This window comes from Arachis ipaensis, chromosome B1 (genome assembly GCF_059453495.1).
Source record: "Arachis ipaensis isolate K30076 ecotype BB chromosome B1, ASM5945349v1, whole genome shotgun sequence".
Classification (NCBI taxonomy): Eukaryota; Viridiplantae; Streptophyta; class Magnoliopsida; order Fabales; family Fabaceae; genus Arachis; species Arachis ipaensis.
This window is the reverse complement of record NC_142436.1, coordinates 26,227,404-26,254,338: the sequence shown is the minus strand read 5'-3', so window position 1 is coordinate 26,254,338 and position 26,935 is coordinate 26,227,404. Positions and strand designations below refer to the sequence as shown.

Here is a 26,935-nt window from a genome sequence, read left to right as displayed (position 1 = left end):
TTCGAATAGTGTTATTGACTCCCCTAGTTCAGTATGATGATTCTTGAACATAGCTTCTTTATGAGTCTTGGCCGTGGCCCTAAGCACTTTGTTTTCCAGTATTACCACCGGATACATAAATGCCACAGACACATAATTGGGTGAACCTTTTCAGATTGTGACTCAGCTTTGCTAAAGTCCCCAATTAGAGGTGTCCAGGGTTCTTAAGCACACTCTTTGTTTTTGCTTTGGACCTTGACTTTAACCGCTCAGTCTCAAGTTTTCACTTGACACCTACACGCCACAAGCACATGGTTAGGGACAGCTTGGTTTAGCCGCTTAGACCAGGATTTTATTCCTTTAGGCCCTCCTATCCACTGATGCTCAAAGCCTTGGGATCCTTTTTATTTGCCCTTGCCTTTTGGTTTTAAGGGTTATTGGCTTTTTCTGCTTGCTTTTTCTTTTTCTCTTTTTTTTTCTATATATTTTTTTTTCGCCCTTTTTTTTTTCTTTTTTTTTTCTGCAAGCTTTGTTCTTTGCTGCTTTTTCTTGCTTCAAGAATCATTTTTATGATTTTTCAGATTATCAAATAACATGTCTCCTAGTCATCATTCTTTCAAGAGCCAACATATTTAACATTCTTAATCAACAACTTCAAAAGACATATGCACTGTTCAAGCATACATTCAGAAAACAAGAAGCATTGTCACCACATCAATATAATTAAACTAAGTTCAAGGATAAATTCGAAACTCATGTACTTCTTGTTCTTTTGAATTAAAACATTTTTCATTTAAGAGAGGTGATGGATTCATAGGACATTCATATCTTTAAGACAAAGTTACTAACTACTAATGATCATGTAATGAAGACACAAACATGGATAAGCACATAACATATAAAACGAAAAAAAACAGAGAAAGTAAGAACAAGGAATGAGTCCACCTTAGTGATGTCCTTGAGCTCTTCTATGTCTCTTCCTTGTCTTTGCTGCTCCTCCTTCATTGCTTTTAGATCTTCTCTGATTTCATGAAGGATGATGGAGTGCTCTTGATGTTCCACCCTTAGTTGCTTCCAATAATTGTGTGGAAGAAAATGTATCTCCTGAGGTATCTCAGGGATCTCTTGATTTGCAGTCAAATGTTCTACCACTGAGCTATAAACCCTTGATGGAAGCTTTTGTCTTCCCTTTCCTCTTTCTAGAGGTTTCTCTGGCCTTAGGTGCCATCAATGGTTATGGAAAAAACAAAAAAGCTATGCTTTTTACCACACCAAACTTAGAATGTTGCTCGCCCTCGAGCAAAAGAAGAAAGAATAGAAGAATAAGAAGAAGATATGGAGGAGATGGAGGGAGATGTGTATTTGGCCATATGGGTGGGATTGGGTGGGAAAGAGATGTTGAATTTTGAAGGAAAGTGGGTGCTTGGATGTGAGTGGTAAATGAAAAACAGAAGGGATGATCATGAATGGAAAGAGAGATGATGAGGTAGGTGGGGATCCTGTGGGGTCCACAGATCCTGAGGTGTCAAGGCATTTACATCCATGCACCAATTTAGGCATGTAAAATGCCCTTGCACACAACTCTGGGCGTTCAGCGCCAGGTTGGTGCCCATTTTGGGCGTTCAACGCCCCTTTGCTGCCATTTCTGGCGTTGAACGCCAGAACCATGCTTGTTCTGGGCGTTCAGCGCTAGGATGCTCCCATTCTGGGCGTTCAGTGCCAGAACTATGCTCTGTTTTGGCGTTTGAACGCCAGACAGATGCTCCTCCAGGGTGTGATTTTTCTTCTGCTGTTTTTGATTCCGTTTTCAATTTTTTTGTTTATTTTGTGACTCCACATGATCATAAACCTAAGAAAACATGAAAAACAATAAAAATAAGAATTAGATAAACATTGGGTTGCCTCCCAACAAGCGCTTCTTTAATGTCAATAGCTTGACAGTGGGCTCTCATGGAGTCTCACAGATGTGCAGAGCTTTGTTGAGACTCTCCAACACCAAACTTAGAGTTTGGATATGGGAGTTCAACACCAAACTTAGAGTTTGGTTGTGGCCTCCCAACACCAAACTTAGAGTTTGACTGTGGGGGCTCTGGTTGACTCTGCTTGGAGAGAAGCTTTTCATGCTTCCTCTCCATGGTTGCAGAGGGAGATCCTTGAGTTTTGAATACAAGGGAGTTCTCATTCCATTGAAGGAATATTTCACCTCTGTCAACATCAATCACAGCTCTTGCTGTGGCCAGGAAAGGTCTTCCTAGGATGATGGATTCATCCTCTTCCTTTCCAGTATCCAGGACTATGAAATCAGTAGGTATGTAAAGGCCCTCAACCTTTACTAATACATCTTCTACTTGTCCATAAGCCTGTTTTCTTGAGCTGTCTGCCATCTCCAGTGAGATTTTAGCAGCTTGCACCCCATAGATTCCCAGTTTCTCTATTACAGAGAGGGGCATGAGGTTTATCCCTGAACCAAGGTCACACAGGGCCTTAAAGATCATGGTGCCTAGGGTACAAGGGATTATGAACTTTCCAGGATCCTGTCTCTTCTGAGGCAATGTCAGTTGATCCAGATCACTTAGTTCATTGATGAACAAGGGAGGTTCAACTTCCCAAGCATCAATGCCAAATAATTTGGCATTCAGCTTCATGATTGCACCAAGAAACTTGGCAGTTTGCTCTTCAGTTACATCCTCATTCTCTTCAGAAGAGGAATATTCATCAGAGATCATGAAGGGCATAAGGAGGTTCAATGGAATCTCTATGGTCTCTAGATGAGCCTCAGAGTCCTTTGGTTTCTCAGAGAGAAGCTCCTTATTGATCACTGGACGTCCCAGGAGGTCTTCCTCCTTGGGATTCACGTCCTCTCCTCTCCTCACAGGTTCGGCCATGGCGTTTATGTCAATGGCCTTGCACTCTCCTTTTGGGTTCTCTTCTGTATTGCTTGGGAGAGTACTAGGAGGGATTTCAGTGATCCTTTTACTCAGCTGGCCCACTTGTGCTTCCAGATTTCTAATGGAAGACCTTGTTTCATTCATGAAACTTACAGTGGCCTTAGATAGATCAGAGACTAGATTTGCTAAATTAGAAGCATTTTGTTCAGAGTTCTCTGTCTGTTGCTGAGTTGATGATGGAAAAGGTTTGCTATTGCTAAACCTGTTTCTTCCACCATTATTAAAGCCTTGTTGGGGCTTTTGATCCTTCCATGAGAAATTTGGATGATTTCTCCATGTTGAGTTATAGGTGTTTCCATAAGGTTCACCTAAATAATTTACCTCTGCTATTGCAGGGTTCTCAGGATCATAGGCTTCCTCTTCAGAAGATGCCTCTTGAGTACTGTTGGATGTAGCTTGCATTCCATGCAGACTCTGAGAAATCATATTGACTTGCTGAGTCAATATTTTGTTCTGAGCCAATATGGCATTCAGAGTATCAACCTCAAGAACTCCCTTCTTCATAGGCGTCCCATTACTCACAGGATTCCTTTCAGAAGTGTACATGAACTGGTTATTAGCAACCATGTCAATGAGTTCTTGAGCTTCTGCAGGCGTTTTCTTTAGGTGAATGGATCCACCTGCAGAGGTATCCAATGACATCTTAGATAGCTCAGATAGACCATCATAGAATATATCCAGGATGGTCCATTCTGAAAGCATGTCAGAAGGACACTTTTTGGTCAACTGTTTGTATCTTTCTCAAGCTTCATAGAGGGATTCACCTTCTTTCTGTCTGAAGGTTTGAACATCAGCTCTAAGCTTGCTCAGCTTTTGAGGAGGAAAGTACTTGGCTAAGAAATCCGTGACCAGCTTATCCCAAGAGTTCAGGCTGTCTTTAGGTTGAGAATCCAACCATAATCTAGCTCTGTCTCTTACAGCAAAAGGGAAAAGCATGAGCCTGTAGACTTCAGGATCTATTCCATTAGTCTTAACAGTATCACATATCTGCAAGAATTCAGTTAAGAACTGAAAAGGATCTTCAGATTGAAGTCCATGAAACTTGCAGTTCTGTTGCATCAGAGAAACTAATTGAGGTTTCAGCTCAAAGTTGTTTGCTCCAATGGCAGGAATAGAGATGCTTCTTCTATGTAAATTGGAATTAGGTGCAGTAAAGTCACCAAGCATCTTCCTTGCATTATTATTATTTTCGGCTGCCATCTCCTCTGCCTGTTCGAAAATTTCTGAAAGGTTATCTCTGGATTGTTGTATTTTAGCTTCTCTTAATTTTCTCTTCAGAGTCCTTTCAGGTTCTGGATCTTCTTCCACAAGAATGTTCTTATCCTTGCTCCTGCTCATATGACAAAGAAGAAGGCACAGAAAAATAATAATAATAATAGAGATCCTTTATACCACAGTATAGGGATCCCTTTGTGAGTGGAAGAAAAGAGGGGGAGACAAAGAATGTAATGTAATGGAAGAAACACAACTGTGAGGAGGCTTTGAGATGTGAGATGAGATGTTAGGATATGAATGAATAAATAGAATGAGATGGGGGAAGGAAAATTTTCGAAAATTATTTTGAAAAAGGAGTTAGTGATTTTTGAAAATTGTTTTTGAAAAATTGTTAGTATTTTTTTTTTTTCCGAAAATTTTTGAAAATAAAAAAATAATTAGTTAATTAAAAAGAAATTTTTGAAAAAGGGGGAGATATTTTCGAAAATGAGAGAGAGAGAGTTAGTTAGGTGGTTTTGAAAAAGTTAAGAAACAAACAAAAAGTTAGTTAGTTAGTTGAAACAACTTTTGAAAACCAATTTTGAAAAGATAAGAAGTTAGGAAGTTAGAAAAGATATTTTGAAAAGATATTTTTGAAAAAGATAAGGTAAGAAGATATTTTGAAAAGATATGATAGAAATTAGTTTTGAAAAAGATTTGATTTTTAAAATCACAATTAATAACTTGATTCACAAGAAATCACAAGATATGATTCTAGAACTTAAAGTTTGAATCTTTCTTAACAAGCAAGTAACAAACTTGAAATTTTTGAATCAAAACATTAATTGATTAGTTATTTTCGAAAATTTTGTATAAAATTAAGAAAAATATTTTTGAAAAATATTTTTTTGAAATTTTCGAAAATAACTAATAATTTTGAAAAAGATTTGATTTTTGAAAAAGATTTTGAAAAAGATAAGATTTTCAAATTGAAAATTTGATTTGACTCATGAGAAACAATTTGATTTTGAAAATTTTTGAAAAAGTCAACTCAAATTTTCGAATTTGATGAGAGAAAAATGGAAAGATATTTTTTTGAATTTTTATGAAAACATGAAAATTATGCAATGCATGAAATTTTTAGATCAAAACAATGAATGCATGCAAGAATGCTATGAATGTCAAGATGAACACCAAGAACACTATGAAGGTCATGATGAACATCAAGAACATATTTTTGAAAAATTTTTAATGCAAAGAAAACATGCAAGACACCAAACTTAGAATTCTTTAATGCTTACGTACTAAGAATTCAAGAATGCATATGATAAACATGAAAAGACACAAAACAAAAATTCATCAAGATCAAACAAGAAGACTTACCAAGAACAACTTGAAGATCATGAAGAACACTATGAATGCATGATATTTTCGAAAAAATGCAAGATGCAAATGCAAGTGACACCAAACTTATAATGTGACTCAAGACTCAAACAAGAAACAGAAAATATTTTTGATTTTTATGATTTTCTAATTTTTTTGGATTTTTATTTTATATTTTTCGAAAATTAAAAGAAAAATAAGGATTCCAAAATTTTTAATATGAATTCCAGGAATCTTGCCATGTTAGTCTAAAGCTTCAGTCCAGGAATTAGACATGGCTCACTAGCCAGCCAAGCTTTCAAAGAAAGCTCCAGTCCAAAACACTAGACATGGCCAATGGCCAGCCAAGCTTCAGTCTTTAACACGAGAGTATATTGTTCTTGATAACAAATTGCAAGCCTCAGTCCAAATTAATTTAGACATGGCTTTACAGCCAGCCAGGCTTCACATGCTCCATGAAACACTAGAATTCATTCTTAAAAATCTTGAATAAATTTTTGAAAACATTTTTATTATTTTTTTTCGAAAACAGATGAGAAATTTTTAAAAATATTTTTGAAAAATTTTTTGAAAATAAAATAAAAAGAAAATTACCTAATCTGAGCAACAAGATGAACCGTCAGTTGTCCAAACTCAAACAATCCCCGGCAACGGCGCCAAAAACTTGGTGCTGTTGCCGGATCAAAAGGGAATCTGGCACTGATGTTACCGGACCAAAAGCTTGCCGAAGACTCAAACAATCCCCGGCAACGGCGCCAAAAACTTGGTGGAAGAAATTGTGATCCTCAAAGTTAGTCTCTTTGTATTTGTATGAAATCAAAAATACCCCAAAGAGATCATGGTGTAATGAATTGGGATCTTAATAATCCCTGGTAATGGCACGTGTGATCACAACTCCATTCAACTAACCAGCAAGTGCACTGGGTCGTCCAAGTAATACCTTACGTGAGTAAGGGTCGAATCCCACGGAGATTGTTGGTATGAAGCAAGCTATGGTCACCTTGTAAATCTCAGTCAGGCAGATATAAAATAATTATGGAGTTTTCGAATAATAAATAATAGAATAGGGATAGAGATACTTATGTAAATCATTGGTAGGAATTTCAGATAAGGGAATGGGGATGCTTTCCGTTCCTCTGAACCTCTGCTTTCCTGCTATCTTTATCCAATCAGTCTTACCCCTTTCCATGGCTGGCTTTATGTGATACATCACCACTGTCAATGGCTACTTTCGGTCATCTCACGGGAAAATGATCCAATGCCCTGTCACGGCACGGCTAATCGTCTGGAGGCATCACCCTTGTCAATGGCTTCATCTTATCCTCTCATTGAATAATATGCTCACGCACCCTGTCACGGCACGGCTATTCATCTGTCGGTTCTCGATCATGCTGGAATAGGATTTACTATCCTTTTGCGTCTGTCACTAACGCCCTGCAATCGCGAGTTAGGAGCTCGTCACAGTCATCCAATCACTGAATCCTACTCGGAATACCACAGACAAGGTTTAGACTTTCCGGATTCTCTTGAATGCCGCCATCATTCTAGCTTACGCCACGAAGATTCTGGTTAGGAGATCTAAGAGATACTCATTCTAGCTTATTTCATGTAGAACAGAAGTGTTTGTCAGGCACGCGTTCATAGGGGAGAAGGATGATGAGCGTCACACATAATCATCACCTTCATCACGTTCTTGGGTGCGAATGGATATCTTAGAAGCGAAATAAGAAGATTTGAATAGAAAACAGTAGTACTTTGCATTAATCTTTGAGGAATAGCAGAGCTCCACACCTTAATCTATGGAATGTAGAAACTCTACCGTATGAAAATACATAAGTGAAGGTCCAGGCATGGCCGAGATGGCCAGCCCCCTAAAACGTGATCAAAGGATCATAAGGTAATCCAAAGATGCCTAATACGATAGTAAGAGGTCCTATTTATAATAAACTAGTCACTAGGGTTTACATGAGTAAGTAATTGATGCATAAATCCACTTCCGGGGCCCACTTGGTGTGTGTTTGGGCTGAGCTTGAGTGTAGCACGTGCAGAGGCCATTTGTGGAGTTGAACGCCAGTTTCTGTGCCAGTTTGGGCGTTCAACTCTGGTTTTGGATCCTTTTCTGGCGCTGGACGCCAGATTTGGGCAGAAGGCTGGCGTTGAACGCCAGTTTACGTCGTCAATTCTTGGCCAAAGTATGGACTATTATATATTGCTGGAAAGCCCTGGATGCCTACTTTCCAACGCAATTGGAAGCGCGCCATTTCGAGTTCTGTAGATCCAGAAAATCCACTTTGAGTGCAGGGAGGTTAGAATCCAACAGCATCAGCAGTCCTTTTTCAACCTCTGAATCTGATTTCTGCTCAAGTCCCTCAATTTCAGCCAGAAAATACCTGAAATCACAGAAAAACACACAAACTCATAGTAAAGTCCAGAAATGTGAATTTAACATAAAAACTAATGAAAACATCCCTAAAAGTGACTAGATCCTACTAAAAACATACTAAAAACAATGTCAAAAAGCGTATAAATTATCCGCTCATCATTGAGTACATATAGGAATCTCAAGTTGAAGAGCCTTCTTCCACAGAGTTTGGAAGGGATGTTAAGGAGGAAAGTGATGTTAAGGAAGTGGATAGAGAGTTGAGAGAAATTGATCAAAAAGCGGATTCCATCATTAGTGATTTTTTGTCCACATTGATCAATCCCCTTAATGATCTTGTTGAGCCTTCTTCCATTGGATTGGAAAGTAATGTTGAGGAGGACATGCAACCTCCAAAGCATATTGAGAGTGAAGAATTGGAAGAAGTGTTCCAAGCAACAAGTCCTCCTATCTATGATGATGCCGCATCAACATATGATCCTTTTGAGCATGATGAGTCCTTCCCCACTATGCTTGAACTTAATGATGAGATTAACTTCACTAAACCTCCTATTTATGATTTGAGTGATAAGGAAGAGATAGAAGAATTTGGCAAAGAAGAATGTGAACTTGAGGAAGCTTGGCAAGAGGTAGAGCTTGAAGAACCTTGCCAAGTGGTGGACGCCTCTAGAAGAGGATGGACGGGAGTGGAATGCGCTTTATCAAGACCGTTGGGAAATTTTCTGCCTAAGTTGCCATCTAATCCTTCATTTGAGTGGGTAAAACTCCTAACTCTTAGCTTTATTATCCCACTTGAATTTGGTTTTCTTGAAACGGATGGCCAACTTAGGGCGCTTTGTGGAATTAAGCGTCAGAGGAAGATGTTTAGTGGTTGGCATTGTAAGTCTAGGCTCATTATGGTTGGAAGCTCGAAATTGAAGAGCATGGATTGGTGTAGTGCTCGATTGAAGGGGTCTGGGAGAATTGTTTGGTACCTTCATGAGAATTCGGCCTCTCTACCACCCAGATGAGCGGATAATTTATACGCTTTTTGACATTGTTTTTAGTATGTTTTTAGTAGGATCTAGTTACTTTTAGGGATGTTTTCATTAGTTTTTATGTTAAATTCACATTTCTGGACTTTACTATGAGTTTGTATGTTTTTCTGTGAATTCAGTTATTTTCTGGCTGAAATTGAGGGACTTGAGCATAAATCAGATTCAGAGGTTGAAGAAGGACTGCTGATGCTGTTGGATTCTGACCTCCCTGCACTCAAAATGGATTTTCTGGAGCTACAGAACTCGAAATAGTACAATTCCAATTGCGTTGGAAAGTAGACATCCAGGGCTTTCCAGAAATATATAATAGTCTATACTTTGGCCAAGAATAGATGACGTAAACTGGCGTTCAACGCCAACTTTCTGCCCAAATCTGGCGTCCAGCGCCAGAAAAGGAGCCAAAACCAGAGTTGAACGCCCAAACTGGCACAAAAGCTGGCGTTCAACTCCAGAAAGGACCTCTACATGTGCGACACTCAAGCTCAGCCCAAGCACACACCAAGTGGGCCCCGAAAGTGGATTTATGCATCAATTACTTACTTCTGTAAACCCTAGTAGCTAGTTTATTATAAATAGGACATTTCACTATTGTATTTGACATCCTGGATTGTATTTTGATCCTGTGATCTTATTTTAGGGGTTGGCCATCTCGGCCATGCCTGGACCTTTCACTTATGTATTTTTAACGGTAGAGTTTCTACACTCCATAGATTAAGGTGTGGAGCTCTGCTGTTCCTCAAAGATTAATGCAAAGTACTACTGTTTTCTATTCAATTCATCTTGTTTCGCTTCTAAGATATTCATTCGTACTTCAATCTGAATGTGATGAACGTGACAATCATCATCATTCCGTATAAACGCGTGCCTGACAACCACTTCCGTTCTACCTTAGACTGAATGAGTATCTCTTAGATCTCCTAACCAGAATCTTCGTGGTGTAAGCTAGAATGATGGCGGCATTCAAGAGAATCCGGAAGGTCTAAACCTTGTCTGTGGTATTCCGAGTAGGATTCAATGAATGAATGACTGTGACGAGCTCCAAACTCGCGATTGCAGGGCGTTAGTGACAGACGCAAAAGGATAGTAAATCCTATTCCAGCATGATCGAGAACCGACAGATGAATAGCCGTGCCGTGACAGGGTGCGTTGACCATTTTCACTGAGAGGATAAGATGAAGCCATTGACAAGGGTGATGCCTCCAGACGATTAGCCGTGCCGTGACAGGGCATTGGATCATTTTCCCGAGAGATGACCGAAAGTAGCCATTGACAGTGGTGATGTATCACATAAAGCCAGCCATGGAAAGGAGTAAGACTGATTGGATGAAGATAGCAGGAAAGAAGAGGTTCAGAGGAACGAAAGCATCTCCATTCGCTTATCTGAAATTCTCACCAATGAATTACATAAGTATTTCTATCCCTATTCTATTAATTATTATTCGAAAACACCATTATCAATTTATATCTGCCTAACTGAGATTTGCAAGGTGACCATAGCTTGCTTCATACCAACAATCTCCGTGGAATTCGACCCTTACTCACGTAAGGTATTACTTGGACGACCCAGTGCACTTGCTGGTTAGTTACACGGAGTTGTGAACCATGGTCTTGGCATCAAGTTTTTGGCGCCGTTGCCGGGGATTGTTCGAGTATGGACAACTGACGGTTCATCCTGTTGCTCAGATTAGGTAATTTTCTTTTTGTTTTCTTTTCAAAAAATTTTTAAAATCTTTCAAAAAAAATTTCTCAGCTGTTTTCGAAAAAATTTATTCAAAGAATGAATTCTAGTGTTTCATGAAGCACGTAAAGCCTGGCTGGCTGTAAAGCCATGTCTAAATTCATTTGGACTGAGGCTTCCACTCATAAGTATATGAAGTTGGATGAAATATCAGCTGTTGTATACATGAGAGGTATCTATGTTTGCTGAAGCTTGGCTGGCCATTGGCCATGTCTAGTGTTTTGGACCGGAGCTTTCATTGAAAGCTTGGCTGGATAGTGAGCCATGTCTAATTCCTGGACTGAAGCTTTAGACTAAGAATGCAAGATTCCTGGAATTCATGTTAAAAATTTTGGAATCCTTATTTTTTCTTTTTCATATAATTTTCGAAAATATCCAAAAAAAAAAATTTAGAAAATCATAAAAATCAAAAATATTTTTCGTGTTTCTTGTTTGAGTCATGAGTCATGTTATAAGTTTGGTGTCATTTGCATGTGCATCTTGCATTTTTCGAATATTTCATGCATTCATGGTGTTCTTCATGATCTTCAAGTTGTTCTTGGTAAATCTTCTTATTTGATCTTTGCATTTGCATGTTTTGTGTCTTTTCTTGTTTTTCATATGCATTCTTGAATTCTTAGTGTCTAAGCATTAAAGAATTCTAAGTTTGGTGTCTTGCATGTTTTCCTTGCATTAAAAATTTTTCAAAAATATGTTCTTGGTGTTCATCATGATCTTTATAGTGTTCTTAGTGTTCATCTTGACATTCATAGCATTCTTGCATGCATCACATGTTTTGATCTAAAATTCTCATGCATTGCATCATTTTTCTTGTTTTTCTCTCTCATAAAAAAAAATATATCTTTCCCTTTTTCTCTCATCAAATTCGAAAATTTGGATTGACTTTTTCAAAAATTTTTAAAATCAAGTTGTTTCTTATGAGTCAAATCAAATTTTCAATTTGAAAATCTTATCTTTTTCAAAATCTTTTTCAAAAATCAAATCTTTTTCAAAAAAATCAAATCTTTTTCAAATTTATTAGTTATTTTCGAAAATTCCAAAAATATGTTTCAAAAATCTTTTTCTTATTTTTATATCAAATTTTCGAAAATAACAATAACAATTAATGTTTTGATTCAAAAATTTCAAGTTTGTTACTTACTTGTTAAGAAAGATTCAAACTTTGAGTTCTAGAATCATATCTTGTGATTTCTTATGAATCAAGTCATTAATTGTGATTTTAAAAATCAAATCTTTTTCAAAAACTAATTTCTATCATATCTTTTCAAAAATATCTTCTCATCTTATCTTTTTCAAAAATCTAATTTCAAAATATCTTTTCCAACTTCCTAACTTCTTATCTTTTCAAAATTTGTTTCAACTAACTAACTAACTTTTTGTTTGTTTCTTAACTTTTTCAAAACTATCTAACTAACTCTCTCTCTCTCTAATTTTCGAAAATATCTTCCCTCTTTTTCAAAAATTTCTTTTTAATTAACTAATTATTTTTATTTTTGATTTCAAAATTTTTTCGAAAATTACTAACCTTTTTCAAAAACTATTTTCGAAAATCACTAACCCTTTTTCAAAAATTATTTTCGAAAATTCTCCCTCTCCCATCTTATTCTATTTATTTATTCATCTACTAACATCTCATCTCACATCTAAACCCTCCTCACAGTTGTGTTTCTTCCATTACATTACATATTTTGTCTCCCTCTTTTCTTCCACTCACAAAGGGATCCCTATACTGTGGTATAAAGGATCCATACTATTATTATTATTTTTTCTGTGCCCTCTTCTTTGTCATATGAGCAGAAGCAAGGACAAGAATATTCTTGTTGAAGCAGATCCGGAACCTGAAAGGACTCTGAAGAAAAGATTAAGAGAAGCTAAATTACAACAATCCAGAGATAACCTTTCAGAAATTTTCGAACAAGAAGAGGAGATGGCAGCCGAAAATAATAATAATGCAAGGAGGATGCTTGGTGACTTTACTGCACTAAATTCCAATTTACATGGAAGAAGCATCTCTATTCCTGCCATTGGAGCAAACAACTTTGAGCTGAAACCTCAATTAGTTTCTCTGATGCAGCAGAACTGCAAGTTTCATGGACTTCCATCTGAAGATCCTTTTCAGTTCTTAACTGAGTTCTTGCAGATATGTGATACTATTAAGACTAATGGAGTAGATCCTGAAGTCTACAGGCTCATGCTTTTCCCTTTTGCTGTAAGAGACAGAGCTAGACTGTGGTTGGATTCTCAACCTAAGGATAGCCTGAACTCTTGGGATAAGCTAGTCAAGGCTTTCTTAGCCAAGTTCTTTCCTCCTCAAAAGCTTAGTAAACTTAGAGTGGATGTTCAGACCTTCAGACAGAAAGAAGGTGAATCCCTCTATGAAGCTTGGGAGAGATACAAAGGACTGACCAAAAAGTGTCTTTCTGACATGCTTTCAGAATAGACCATCCTGAATATATTCTATGATGGTTTATCTGAGCTATCTAAGATGTCATTGGACACTTCTGCAGGTGGATCCATTCACCTAAAGAAAACGCCTGCAGAAGCTCAAGAACTCATTGACATGGTTGCTAATAACCAGTTCATGTACACTTCCGAGAGGAATCCTGTGAGTAATGGGACGCCTATGAAGAAGGGAGTTCTTGAAATTGATACTCTGAATGCCATATTGGCTCAGAATAAAATATTGACTCAGCAAGTCAATATGATTTCTCAGAGTCTGCATGGAATGCAAGCTGCATCCAACAGTACTCAAGAGGCTTCTTATGAAGAAGAAGCTTATGATCCTGAGAACCCTGCAATAGCAGAGGTGAATTACTTAAATAAACCTTATGGAAACACCTATAACTCATCATGGAGAAATCATCCAAATTTCTCATGGAAGGATCAAAAGCCTCAACAAGGCTTTAATAATGGTGGAAGAAACAGGTTTAACAATAATAAACCTTTTCCATCATCCACTCAGCAACAGACAGATAACTCTGAACAAAATACTTCTAATTTAGCAAACTTAGTCTCTGATCTATCTAAGGCCACTGTAAGTTTCATGAATGAAACAAGATCTTCCATTAGAAATCTGGAAGCACAAGTGGGCCAGCTGAGTAAAAGGATCACTGAAATCCCTCCTAGTACTCTCCCAAGCAATACAGAAGAGAATCCAAAAGGAGAGTGCAAGGCCATTGACATAAGCACCATGGCCGAACCCAAAGAAGGAGAGGAGGACGTGAATCCCAAGGAGGAAGACCTCCTGGGACGTCCAGTGATCAATAAGGAGCTTCCCTCTGAGGAACCAAAGGACTCTGAGGCTCATCTAGAGACCATAGAGATTCCATTGAACCTCCTTATGCCCTTCATGAGCTCTGATGAGTATTCCTCTTCTGAAGAGAATGAGGATGTCACTGAAGAGCAAACTGCCAAGTTTCTTGGTGCAATCATGAAACTGAATGCCAAATTATTTGGCATTGATACTTGGGAAGTTGAACCTCCCTTGTTCATCAATGAACTAAATGATCTGGATCAACTGACATTACCTCAGAAGAAACAGGATCCTGGAAAGTTCATAATATCTTGTACCATAGGCACCATGATCTTTAAGGCTCTGTGACACCTTGGTTCAGGAATAAACCTCATGCCCCTCTCTGTAATAGAGAAACTGGGAATCTATGGGGTGCAAGCTGCTAAAATCTCATTATAGATGGCAGACAATTCAAGAAAACAGGCTTATGGACAAGTAGAGGACGTGTTAGTAAAGGTTGAGGGCCTTTACATCCCTGCTGATTTCATAGTCCTGGATACTGGAAAGGAAGAGGATGAATCCATTATCCTAGGAAGACCTTTCCTGGCCACAGCAAGAGCTGTGATTGATGTTGACAGAGGAGAATTAGTCCTCCAAATGAATGAGGACTCCCTTGTGTTTAAAACTCAAGGATCTCTCTCTGCAACCATGGAGAGGAAGCATGAAAAGCTTCTCTCAAAGCAGAGTCAACCAAAGCCCCCACAGTCAAACTCTAAGTTTGGTGTTGGGAGGCCACAACCAAATTCTAAGTTTGGTGTTGAACTCCCATATCCAAACTCTAAGTTTGGTGTTGGGGAGTCTCAACAAAGCTCTGCACACCTGTGAGACTCCATGAAGAGCCCACTGTCAAGCTATTGACATTAAAGAAGCGCTTGTTGGGAGGCAACCCAATGTTTATTTATCTAATTTTTATTTTCATTATTTTTCATGTCTTTATAGGTTCATGATCATGTGGAGTCACAAAATAAATAGAAAAATTGAAAACAGAATCAAAAACAGCAGAAGAAAAATCACACCCTGGAGGAGCATCTGTCTGGCGTTCAGCGCCAGAACAGAGCATGGTTCTGGCGCTGAACGCCCAAAATGGGCAGCTTCTGGGCGCTGAACGCCAGAACAGGCATAGTTCTGGCGTTCAACGCCATAAATGGCACACAAATGGGCGTTGAACGCCCAAAATGGCCACCAACCTGGCGCTGAACGCCCAGAGTTGTGTGCAAACGCATTTTTACATGCCTAATGGGTGCAGGGATGTAAATCCTTGAACACTGATGCGCATAAACTTGTTATGCTACGATTTAGGAAATTGCACGATCGGCAAAATTCCTTCCGGCAAGTGCACCGGTTATCGTCAAGTAAAAACTCACAATAGAGTGAGGTCGAATCCCACAAGGATTGGTTGAGTGAGCAATTCGGATTAGAAGTGTGTTCTAGTTGAGCGGAATCAAGATTTAGATGAGAGTTGCGGAATGTAAAATTGGCGGGAAACGTAAATGACAAGAAATTGAAATGGCGGAATCTTAAATTGCATGAATTAAAGAGCAGAAGCTAAATTGCTGAAATTAAAAGGGAATGGGGGTGATTGCATGAATTGAGTTGCAGAATGTAAAGAGAAAGTGGAAATCAGAAATGGGAATTCATTGGGTTATAGGAGATATTGAGATCTCCGAATCAAAACATGTTTATCTCTTCCTCAACCAATGCGTTCATTGAATTTTGCTTGGCAATCTTATATGATTGGATCCCAATCCCTTGGCTCACCAATTCTCTCTAAAAACAAACAAATTCCCAATCCCTTGGTTTAAATGTTCATAAGAAGAGATGATGCTCGATCACTGATTATACCACACAGTTTCATGAACCACAATTTGGTAGGATTACATGTCACAATATCCATCCAAACCCCAATCCAATTCACTGTGAGAAAGCTTCTCTAGCATGAATCCTCCATTCCTTTCCCAAGGTTCCGAAGGATTCCAATTATGGGTAGTTTCTTTCCCAAGACAACTACCCAATGGAATTAGATCGAGAAGCTTTCTAACAAAATTCAAGAGAAAAGATTGAAGAAGAAGATAAACTATTATTGATTCATTGAATTACAATAGAGCTCCCTAACCCAATGAAAGGGGGTTTAGTGAGTCATAGCTCTGAATTCAATTACAAAGATATGAAAACTAGCTAAATGAAAAGGTAAAAGTCCTTCCTAACTTAAATTCTATCCTATTTATACACTTTCTATATTGAGCTTCTGTTGTGTTTCTTGGGCTTTGAGGCCTCTCCCTGCTTTCCTTTTGCCTTGGGTTTATGATCCATAATCTTGATGAGGCTGTTGATCCAAATTCTGTAACATTCATTGAGCCAACTTAGTGATAATCAAATAATGACACATGACTCAATAAATTGAAATTTCAGACTCATCAATCCTTCAGGCCCAATCCCATAAACCATGATATTCAATTGGGTTTCATACCAGAGTAAGTTTAAGTTAATGTTTGTGCTCAAATACTAACTTAAACCGCAATATTTTTTGCCCAGAAACCTTTTCCAAGAGTGGCGTTTAAGTTGCAGTTTAAGCTTAAACTGCAGCTTAAACGCCAGACACTTCCAGTGATGCCTTTTGTGGTAGCACGTTTAAGCTTCAGTTTAAGGTTAAACTGAAGCTTAAACGTGGAAATGGAAGAAGGCAGCCCTGGAGGGTAACTTAGTCGAACACGTTTAAGCTTCAGTTTAAGGTTAAACTGAAGCTTAAACGTGGAGGTAGAAAAGGTAGCCCTGGAGGTCGAACACGTTTAAGCTCCAGTTTAAGGTTAAACTGGAGCTTAAACGTGGAAGCTGAGAAAGGTAGCCCTGGAGGTCGAACACGTTTAAGCTCCAGTTTAAGGTTAAACTGGAGCTTAAACGTGGAAGCTGAGAAAGGTAGCCCTGGAGGTGTCGAACACGTTTAAGCTCCAGTTTAAGGTTAAACTGGAGCTTAAACGTGGAAGCTGAGAAAGGTAGCCCTGGAGGTGTCGAACACGTTTAAGCTCCAATTTAAGGTTAAACTGGAGCTTAAACGTGGAAATGGAGAAAGCAACCCTGGAGGAGAAACTTGGTCGAACACGTTTAAGCTCCAGTTTAAGGTCAAACTGGAGCTTAAACGTGGAAATGGCTCCCTGGTGCTTTTCCCCTCTCTGGCGTTTAACCTCCAGTTTAAGGTTAAACTGGAGGTTAAACGTGGAACTGCCCCCCTTGGTGCCCTTCTCACTTCTGGCGTTTAACCTCCAGTTTAAGGTTAAACTGGAGGTTAAACGTGAAAATGCTTCTTTGGTGAGACTTTCATTCTGGCGTTTAACCTCCAGTTTAAGGTTAAACTGGAGGTTAAACTTCAATTCCAGCATTTCTTAGCCCTTCATGATTCTGGCGTTTAAGCTCCACTTTAGGCTTAAACTGGAACTTAAACTCCACATGTGATATTCAAGCTTCCTTTATTGATTTTGTTGCTTCCTTGCTTAGCCTCTTCTTCCCTGAAATCATCCAAACAATTGCATCAAAGTCTTGCAAAATTTCATGAGAAATCTTCCATTCATAGCATTCAAGTAATATAACTAAAAACTCATGGAATTTGCATCAAAATCATATTGTTTGGATGGTTCATTGCTTTGTTATTCATTTAACCATTCTTGGTTACTTTAAGCTCAAGAAAATGCATAAAACAACTAATACTAACAGAAAAATGCTAGTGAAACTAGCCTAAGATGCCTTGGCATCACAACACCAAACTTAATACTTGCTTGTCCCTAAGCAAGTCCTGAGTTATTTGAGAAGAAAGTATGAAACAGAAAGCAATTACATTGGCTATATTAGCAAGCATTTGAAGTTCATCAGAAGGGTTTTATGCAGAAAGTTGCAGCATCACTTTTTCATTCTTATCAGGTAAGATTATCACTTTTTCCTTGCATCCATCAAACACTGCTATGGCCTCTTGTTATTCTTATGTCCTTGGCACTTCTCTTCTTTGTTTTTCTTTTCTTTTTCTTAGAGCTTCTTTGCTCCTTGTTTGCTTAGTGTCATGTGTTGCACAAGCCTTTGGCATTTTCTTTTTCTTATCAGTGTACTACACATATCCACTCCAGGCATTTTAGTTCACCTTTCTTCTTGAGACATTGGTGCCCAGCACCTCTTTGTGTGACTAAATGTTTTGTATTTAGGTTGCTCTTGATAATGGACTTTTGGTTGATAATCCCGGGTTAGTTAACCCAAGTTACCGAGTGTTGAAACACTCCTCAGAACCTATTCATCCAAGCATATCCTTAATACATAAACACCACAGGCATTTGTCTCAGAAGTTCAAACCATTGGTGCCTAGCTTATTTTCTCAATTTTTTTTTTTTTTGCTTTTTGGTTGCCCTTTTTCAGTGGCTTTTTCTTCTTCTTTTTCTTTCTTTTTCATGGCCAAAGACATTTATTCATCAAGATCCATAGACAGTTTTCAATTTCTACACAAAAAATGATAATTCTACACTCTATTTCCAGTGATCTGACTAAACAATCAAGCATGCATACCACCACTTAATTCTACTTGATTTGTCACTAATTGAGCCAAGTTACTTTTGTTCAACTTTTCTTTTATTTTTGGAAACAGAACAAGCATGGCAAGCATTTGTTTAAGAAGGTGAAGTTATATCCAAACATCTAGGCATTCACTTTATTCAAAGCAATAAACAGACACTCATACTAAAAAAAAAAACTCCACATAACACTTAAATGACTTATGATGAAAGAAAGCTCATAAAGACAATTCACCAATTATCATTTGATTATTAAGGAACGAGACCACCTCTTATTTATTGCTTGGTTCTTCTTAATTCTTGGGATCCTGCTTCTTCTTGCTTCCTGCCTCTTTTTGACCACTTGTGCTTCCTTTGTCTTTTCTTATGAGCTTTTTCCAGAATCCAGCCTTTTTCATCGTTTCTTCCACTCCTTTTTCAAGGATCATTGCCTTGTTTATTTCTCCTTCTTTCCTCCCTTTGAAATACTCATCAAAAGCTGGGAATGCTGGGTCCATCTTGTGTAGATGTTCCCCTATGTAGTTAAGCTTGATTTGCGAACTGATGTTGTAATCAGCTTGGACTGAGTATCTTGCATTCTGTAAAGTGGTGGCTTCCTTGATTGCCAAGACATTGGCATCTTGGTGTTGGCATATGTGGCTGAAGGATTCCTGTAAGTGTAAATTCTGTTCCCTTTGCAGATCTAAGAATCTTGATTCAAAGTTCCTTTGCATATCCATCATTTTTAGGTGAAAGTCCTCTTGTCTCTCCTGAGACCTCATGTATTGTTGAGACATTCCTTCCATGATTTCCTGCATTCTGCTCATATCCATGGGGTCTCTGGGAATTCGTTGTCTTCTTTCTGGAATTGCTTGCTCTTCTTGCTCTTCTTCTCTGTCTTCTCCTTCCTGTCCTTCTTGTTCTGCTTCTTGCTCGGCTTCCGCTTGTTGCCCTTCTTCATTTCTTCTTCTTGTATGTCTTGGAGCAGTTGGGCCAAGAGTCATTCTGTACGCAGTTATGGCCAATCCAGGATATAGCCAATTAGGTCTTTCATCTTCAAGTGGTACTTGGGCATCGATGCATAGTCTAATGATGGTGCTAGGGAAGTGGAGCCAGGATTCAGGGTCACTTTTCTCACTAAACTCTTGTATCTGTTCAGCAATGAGTTTATGAACTTTGATCTCCCCTCCCACCATAATGCAATGTAGCAAGATGGCTCTTTTAGGGACTATTTCTGAAGAGTTTGCAGTGGGTAGGATGGATCTCCTAACTATTGCATACCACCCTTTAGCTTCAGGTGTTAGGTCTCCCCTTCTCAAGACTCTTGGAGCCCCTCTTGTTTTTCTCACCCATTCAGCTCTGATGGCACAAAGATCTTCAGCAATAGTCGTGTAGTCAGGTTCTCCTATCATCCTTTCCTCATAACTTGCTTGGCTGAAATGTATGTTTTTCAGGCCAAGAGTTTTCATGATTGCCTTGGGGCTGAAGTCAACTTCCACCCCTCTCACATAGCTTTTGTATGTGGGTTTCTTGGTTGAGTCTTCCCTCACTGCATTTGCATAGAACTCCTTCACCAAGTTGATGTTGATTTTAGTGATTGGCTTAGTCAGGAGCTCCCACTTCCTCTTTTTGATCTTCTCCCAAACACCTGGGAACTCATCCTTTTCAAGGTCAAAGGGAACTTCAGCTAGTACCCTTTTAGGTCTCATCCATTCGGCTTGAATCTCATGGAAAACTGATTTGTATCTCCTTGCATCGAATTCCCTGTTCTCCTCCATTGGTTGCTTGTCTTTTCTTCTTTTGTGGCTAGATGAAGCTGCCATTGGTTCTTTAGTTTTGGGGTAAGTGACAAGCTAACGTTGACAAGGTGAAGCAAGAAGTGTTGTTGGAAGTGAGGGGAGGTTGTTTTCGGCAAGAGATAGTTTATGCTATGATGAAGGAAATGTGCATGAAGGAGATTTGGTGGTGTTGAACTCGTTCCCCAAGTGGTTCTTTATAATGCCGTAAGTGAAAAATGGACGGCTAGGGTGGCTTGTGAAGGGTGGCTTGATGGTAAATATATGAATTAGGGAGAAGGACGAATTGCTTTTTCATTTTCTTGGAAGTATTCTGGGTGCATTAGGTTGTACATGTAGCAATCTTTTCTTGCAGAACTTCCTTTTCCCATGTGTTAGCTTCAAAGACTTGTGAACTTTCTTTTTGACCAACCACCGTACCTCCCTTTGTCTTTTTCCTCCATTTTTGTCTTTTCTTTTGTACCTGCACAAGCAAACAAGTGTGCTATCATTTTTCGGTCCATGTGAATGATGAATAGTACTTGCACATGTAAATCAATGATTAACTTGATGAGCTTAAAGCCGTGACTTGTGTATGTATGCACACTTATTACTGGACACCAAACTTAGTGTTTGGTAAAGTCTCCTGATGACATGAAATCCATATTGGTTGTCCTTAATGAATGTGCATAATTCTAATAAATCATAGTCACTTTGGCTCTTTGATTCTAAACAAATTTACTATCCTAAGTAATTGAAACCAAAGTATTAAAACATGCGAATGGTCCACTTGTCATGAATTTCGAAATCCAGAGGAACTTCTTGCTTTTCATGAACCGTGTTCAAAGAGGAACACCAAACTTAATGTTTGGTTGTGCACTTTGCATGAAAAATTGAATGCATTTTGAATAAAATTTGGGTGCCTTCAGGCACACCAAACTTAGAGACAAATTGTATTTTACATGCAATGTTTAGTGCACTCTTTCAGCAGTTGTCCTGAGGATTCAAGTTCATGCATGAGAAACCATGCTTTATTAGATGCAAAACAAAACAATAAAGAGTAAGGATATTAAAAACATCGGTTGCCTCCCATGAAGCGCTTCTTTAACGTCACTAGCTTGACGGTTGTCCCTTGTTAGGGTGGATTGTAGTGCTTGACGTCTTCTCCTCTCACTATGCAAACGTCCCCACTTGATTCCTTCATGACCTCTAAATGTTCCATAGAAAGAACTTTCCTGATTGTGAACACTTGAGGGAGCTGGGAAGGAATGGTTTTGAGGCCAGGTGGAATTGGCAGATAATGACTTGATATCATTTTATCTCCCGGAGAAAAACCTTCAGTGGGAATTTTCTTATTTCTCCACCCTCTTGGTAATTTCCCTATCATTCTTCCCTTTCTCTTGAGGATTTCTTCATTGACCCTTATGCTAGGAAGATCCTTCTGATCTGTTTCCATTGATTCTTGTGGCTTTAACTCTTGCAACTCTTGTTTGCCTTCCAAGGACTGTTTTAGAGTTTCAGCTGCTGGATTACTTTCCTCCAAACACAGATGGCTACTATCATCCTTAGGCTTTTCAGGTTCTGGTTCAGGCTCAGATGCAGGTTTGAAAACTTTGAAAATGAGCTGTTCATCATGTATTCTCAGAATTAGCTCTCCTTGTTCTACATCTATGAGCGCTCTAGTAGTGGCTAGAAATGGTCTTCCCAGAATGATAGGGTGTAGGTAGCTTTCCTCCATGTCCAAAATGACAAAGTCTGTGGGGAAGTAATAATCTCCCACCTTCACCAGCACATTCTCAACCACCCCTTCAGCTTGCTTCTGAGTTTTGTCAGCCAGTTGTATGATTACATCAGTGGATCTCACCTCATTCAGTTGTAGTCTCTTCATAAGAGTTAGAGGCATCACATTTATGCTAGCTCCTAGATCACAGAATCCTCTGTCAATTTTTGTTTCTCCTATGATGCAAGGAATATGAAAACTTCCTGGGTCTGTTTTCTTAGAGACTGTGTCCTTCTTGATGAGGGCACTGCATTCTTTGTTCATTGTTACCGTTTGTCCTCCCTTCAAAACTCTTTTCTTGCTCAACAATTCCTTTAAATACTTGATGTGTGTAGGCATTTGATGGAGAATCTCAAGAAAGGGAATATTGATATGGAGAGACTTAAATGTCTCTAAAAACCTTGAATAGGTTTTCCCTTTTTCACCTCCTCCTAACCTCTGAGGAAATGGTGCTTTTGGTTGGTATGTTTCCATCGTGCCTTTTTGCAGTTCCTTGGCTTGCTCAGTTTCACTTTCCTGCTTAACTTCTTCCACACCTTCCTTCAAGATTTCTGGCTCCTGCTCTGAGGGCCTGATTCCTTCTTCTTCTGAAACTTCCTTCAATATGGTGATGGCCTTGCATTCTTCCCATCTCACTCTCTTTTGTTCCCCTTTAGGATTCTTTTCTGTGTCACTAGGGAACACTGCAGTTGATTTGGGGGCCTGTTGAGATAGCTCTCCTACTTGAGACTCCATCCTCTTGAGTTTTTCACCATGGTTTCTTAAGGTAGCTCTCACATCATCCCTGAAGCCTTTCAATTCGGTTATGTCTTGACTCATGGTTGCCATCATTCCTTCTATCCGGTTTAATTGATCTTGAAATTGTTGGTTCGGATTAGGTTGGGTAGGTTGATTATTTTGGCCATGATATGATGGTTGGGAGTAAGTGTTTTGTGTGGCTTGGTATGATCTTTGGTTGGAGTTTTGGTATGTGGAATTGTTATATTGGTTGTGGTTGTAAGGTTTGTGGTTTTGTGGTTGGGTTTGTTGATTCCCCCACCCAAAGTTTGGGTGATTTTTCCATCCTGGGTTGTAAGTGTTGGAATGTGGATCATATGATTGCCTTTGTTGGTTTCCCACATAGTTGGCCTCTTCCCAATCACCTCCTTTAATGCTTACTTCCTCTTGATCTTGTGTGTGTATTGCCGCCACTTGCTTTGTTTCTAATTGCCTGGTAAGCTCTGCTAGTTGCTTGGCAAACACCTTGTTTTGGGCTAGAATTGTATCAACATGGTTCAGCTCCATGACTCCCTTAGTGTTGTGCCTCTCTGATGCATAGTAATACTCATTCTCAGCCACTGTCTCAATCACTTCAATGGCTTCTTCCACAGTCTTTTTCCTGTTCAATGAACCTCCTGATGAATGGTCTACAGCCTTCCTTGATTCATAAGAGAGTCCATCATAGAAAATATGCAATTGCACCCAATCATGGAACATGTCTGGTGGGCATTTCCTTGTCAAATCCTTGAATCTCTCCCATGCCTCGTAGAGAGTTTCACCATCTTGTTGTCTAAAAGTCTGAACCTCAGATCGAAGCCTATTGACCTTTTGTGGGGGGTAGAAACGTGCCAGAAACTTGCTTTCCACCTCATCCCATGTTGTTAGACTCCCCCTTGGGAATGATTCCAGCCACTTAGCTGCTTTGTCCCTAAGTGAAAATGGGAACAAAAGCAGTTTATAGGCATCTTCCTGGACTCCATTGGACTTCACAGTGTCACAAATTCTCAGGAATTTTGTGAGATGTTGGTTGGGATCTTCATTAGCACTCCCACCAAATGAACAATGATTCTCCACAAGTGATATTAGCTGTGGTTTGAGTTCAAAATTGTTGGCCTGAATGGGTGGTTTCTGAATGCTGCTACCACAATTCCCAGAGGTTGGGTTTATGTATGAACTAAGAACCCTCCTCTCAGGAATGGCATTGTTTCCATCAGCTCTCTCATGGTTGTGAACTTCTCTATCCATGTTGAGATCTAGAGCTTCCTCAAAATTGTCCTCAGATTCTCCTTCAGATTCTTCTTCTCCCAGTACTCTCTTCCCTCTTGCTTCCCTTCTAAGTCTATGAAGGGTCCTCTCTGGTTCGGTATATGGAGGAGTTGATGTCTCTCCTCTCCTACCTGTCATACAAGAACACAGCACAGGCAACAAACAAGTGAAATACTCTTGGTTAATGGAAGAGTATGGTTAGAGCAATTGAGGAATTAATTCAAACAGTTAGTGAGTCAGCGAGTTAGTTGCTTGAATTTAAAGGCATAAAGAAAGAAAGCATGTAACAAGAGTGCAGAAATTAAAATTCAACAAGTAACTGGTACTGAATTAATCAAAACACAAAAAAAAATGCTCAATCTAGTTAACTTCCAATTGGAGAATTGTCAATCGAAAACCAATCCCCGGCAACGGCGCCATAAACTTGATGCGCATAAACTTGTTATGCTACGATTTAGGAAATTGCACGATCGGCAAAATTCCTTCCGGCAAGTGCACCGGTTATCGTCAAGTAAAAACTCATAATAGAGTGAGGTCGAATCCCACAAGGATTGGTTGAGTGAGCAATTCGGATTAGAAGTGTGTTCTAGTTGAGCGGAATCAAGATTTAGATGAGAGTTGCGGAATGTAAAATTGGCGGGAAACGTAAATGACAAGAAATTGAAATGGCGGAATCTTAAATTGCATGAATTAAAGAGCAGAAGCTAAATTGCTGAAATTAAAAGGGAATGGGGGTGATTGCATGAATTGAGTTGCAGAATGTAAAGAGAAAGTGGAAATCAGAAATGGGAATTCATTGGGTTATAGGAGATATTGAGATCTCCGAATCAAAACATGTTTATCTCTTCCTCAACCAATGCGTTCATTGAATTTTGCTTGGCAATCTTATATGATTGGATCCCAATCCCTTGGCTCACCAATTCTCTCTAAAAACAAACAAATTCCCAATCCCTTGGTTTAAATGTTCATAAGAAGAGATGATGCTCGATCACTGATTATACCACACAGTTTCATGAACCACAATTTGGTAGGATTACATGTCACAATATCCATCCAAACCCCAATCCAATTCACTGTGAGAAAGCTTCTCTAGCATGAATCCTCCATTCCTTTCCCAAGGTTCCGAAGGATTCCAATTATGGGTAGTTTCTTTCCCAAGACAACTACCCAATGGAATTAGATCGAGAAGCTTTCTAACAAAATTCAAGAGAAAAGATTGAAGAAGAAGATAAACTATTATTGATTCATTGAATTACAATAGAGCTCCCTAACCCAATGAAAGGGGGTTTAGTGAGTCATAGCTCTGAATTCAATTACAAAGATATGAAAACTAGCTAAATGAAAAGGTAAAAGTCCTTCCTAACTTAAATTCTATCCTATTTATACACTTTCTATATTGAGCTTCTGTTGTGTTTCTTGGGCTTTGAGGCCTCTCCCTGCTTTCCTTTTGCCTTGGGTTTATGATCCATAATCTTGATGAGGCTGTTGATCCAAATTCTGTAACATTCATTGAGCCAACTTAGTGATAATCAAATAATGACACATGACTCAATAAATTGAAATTTCAGACTCATCAATCCTTCAGGCCCAATCCCATAAACCATGATATTCAATTGGGTTTCATACCAGAGTAAGTTTAAGTTAATGTTTGTGCTCAAATACTAACTTAAACCGCAATATTTTTTGCCCAGAAACCTTTTCCAAGAGTGGCGTTTAAGTTGCAGTTTAAGCTTAAACTGCAGCTTAAACGCCAGACACTTCCAGTGATGCCTTTTGTGGTAGCACGTTTAAGCTTCAGTTTAAGGTTAAACTGAAGCTTAAACGTGGAAATGGAAGAAGGCAGCCCTGGAGGGTAACTTAGTCGAACACGTTTAAGCTTCAGTTTAAGGTTAAACTGAAGCTTAAACGTGGAGGTAGAAAAGGTAGCCCTGGAGGTCGAACACGTTTAAGCTCCAGTTTAAGGTTAAACTGGAGCTTAAACGTGGAAGCTGAGAAAGGTAGCCCTGGAGGTCGAACACGTTTAAGCTCCAGTTTAAGGTTAAACTGGAGCTTAAACGTGGAAGCTGAGAAAGGTAGCCCTGGAGGTGTCGAACACGTTTAAGCTCCAGTTTAAGGTTAAACTGGAGCTTAAACGTGGAAGCTGAGAAAGGTAGCCCTGGAGGTGTCGAACACGTTTAAGCTCCAGTTTAAGGTTAAACTGGAGCTTAAACGTGGAAATGGAGAAAGCAACCCTGGAGGAGAAACTTGGTCGAACACGTTTAAGCTCCAGTTTAAGGTCAAACTGGAGCTTAAACGTGGAAATGGCTCCCTGGTGCTTTTCCCCTTTCTGGCGTTTAACCTCCAGTTTAAGGTTAAACTGGAGGTTAAACGTGGAACTGCCCCCCTTGGTGCCCTTCTCACTTCTGGCGTTTAACCTCCAGTTTAAGGTTAAACTGGAGGTTAAACGTGGAAATGCTTCTTTGGTGAGACTTTCATTCTGGCGTTTAACCTCCAGTTTAAGGTTAAACTGGAGGTTAAACTTCAATTCCAGCATTTCTTAGCCCTTCATGATTCTGGCGTTTAAGCTCCAGTTTAGGCTTAAACTGGAACTTAAACTCCACATGTGATATTCAAGCTTCCTTTATTGATTTTGTTGCTTCCTTGCTTAGCCTCTTCTTCCCTGAAATCATCCAAACAATTGCATCAAAGTCTTGCAAAATTTCATGAGAAATCTTCCATTCATAGCATTCAAGTAATATAACTAAAAACTCATGGAATTTGCATCAAAATCATATTGTTTGGATGGTTCATTACTTTGTTATTCATTTAACCATTCTTGGTTACTTTAAGCTCAAGAAAATGCATAAAACAACTAAAACTAACAGAAAAATGCTAGTGAAAC

At 39.0% G+C, this 26,935-nt stretch overlaps 3 non-coding genes across 3 annotated transcripts; 2 read left to right on the top strand and 1 right to left on the bottom strand.

The window, feature by feature from the left end:
• Positions 1–3,623: 3,623 nt before the first annotated feature.
• Positions 3,624–3,731, top strand: LOC148576017 (small nucleolar RNA R71). The gene has a single exon (XR_015903862.1). It is a non-coding gene; the product is annotated as a small nucleolar RNA R71 (small nucleolar RNA).
• Positions 3,732–12,982: 9,251 nt separating this feature from the next.
• On the bottom strand, positions 12,983–13,090 carry LOC148576016 (small nucleolar RNA R71). The gene has a single exon (XR_015903387.1). It is a non-coding gene; the product is annotated as a small nucleolar RNA R71 (small nucleolar RNA).
• Positions 13,091–23,503: 10,413 nt separating this feature from the next.
• On the top strand, positions 23,504–23,607 carry LOC148576015 (small nucleolar RNA R71). Its single transcript, XR_015902991.1, has one exon. It is a non-coding gene; the product is annotated as a small nucleolar RNA R71 (small nucleolar RNA).
• Positions 23,608–26,935: the final 3,328 nt, after the last annotated feature.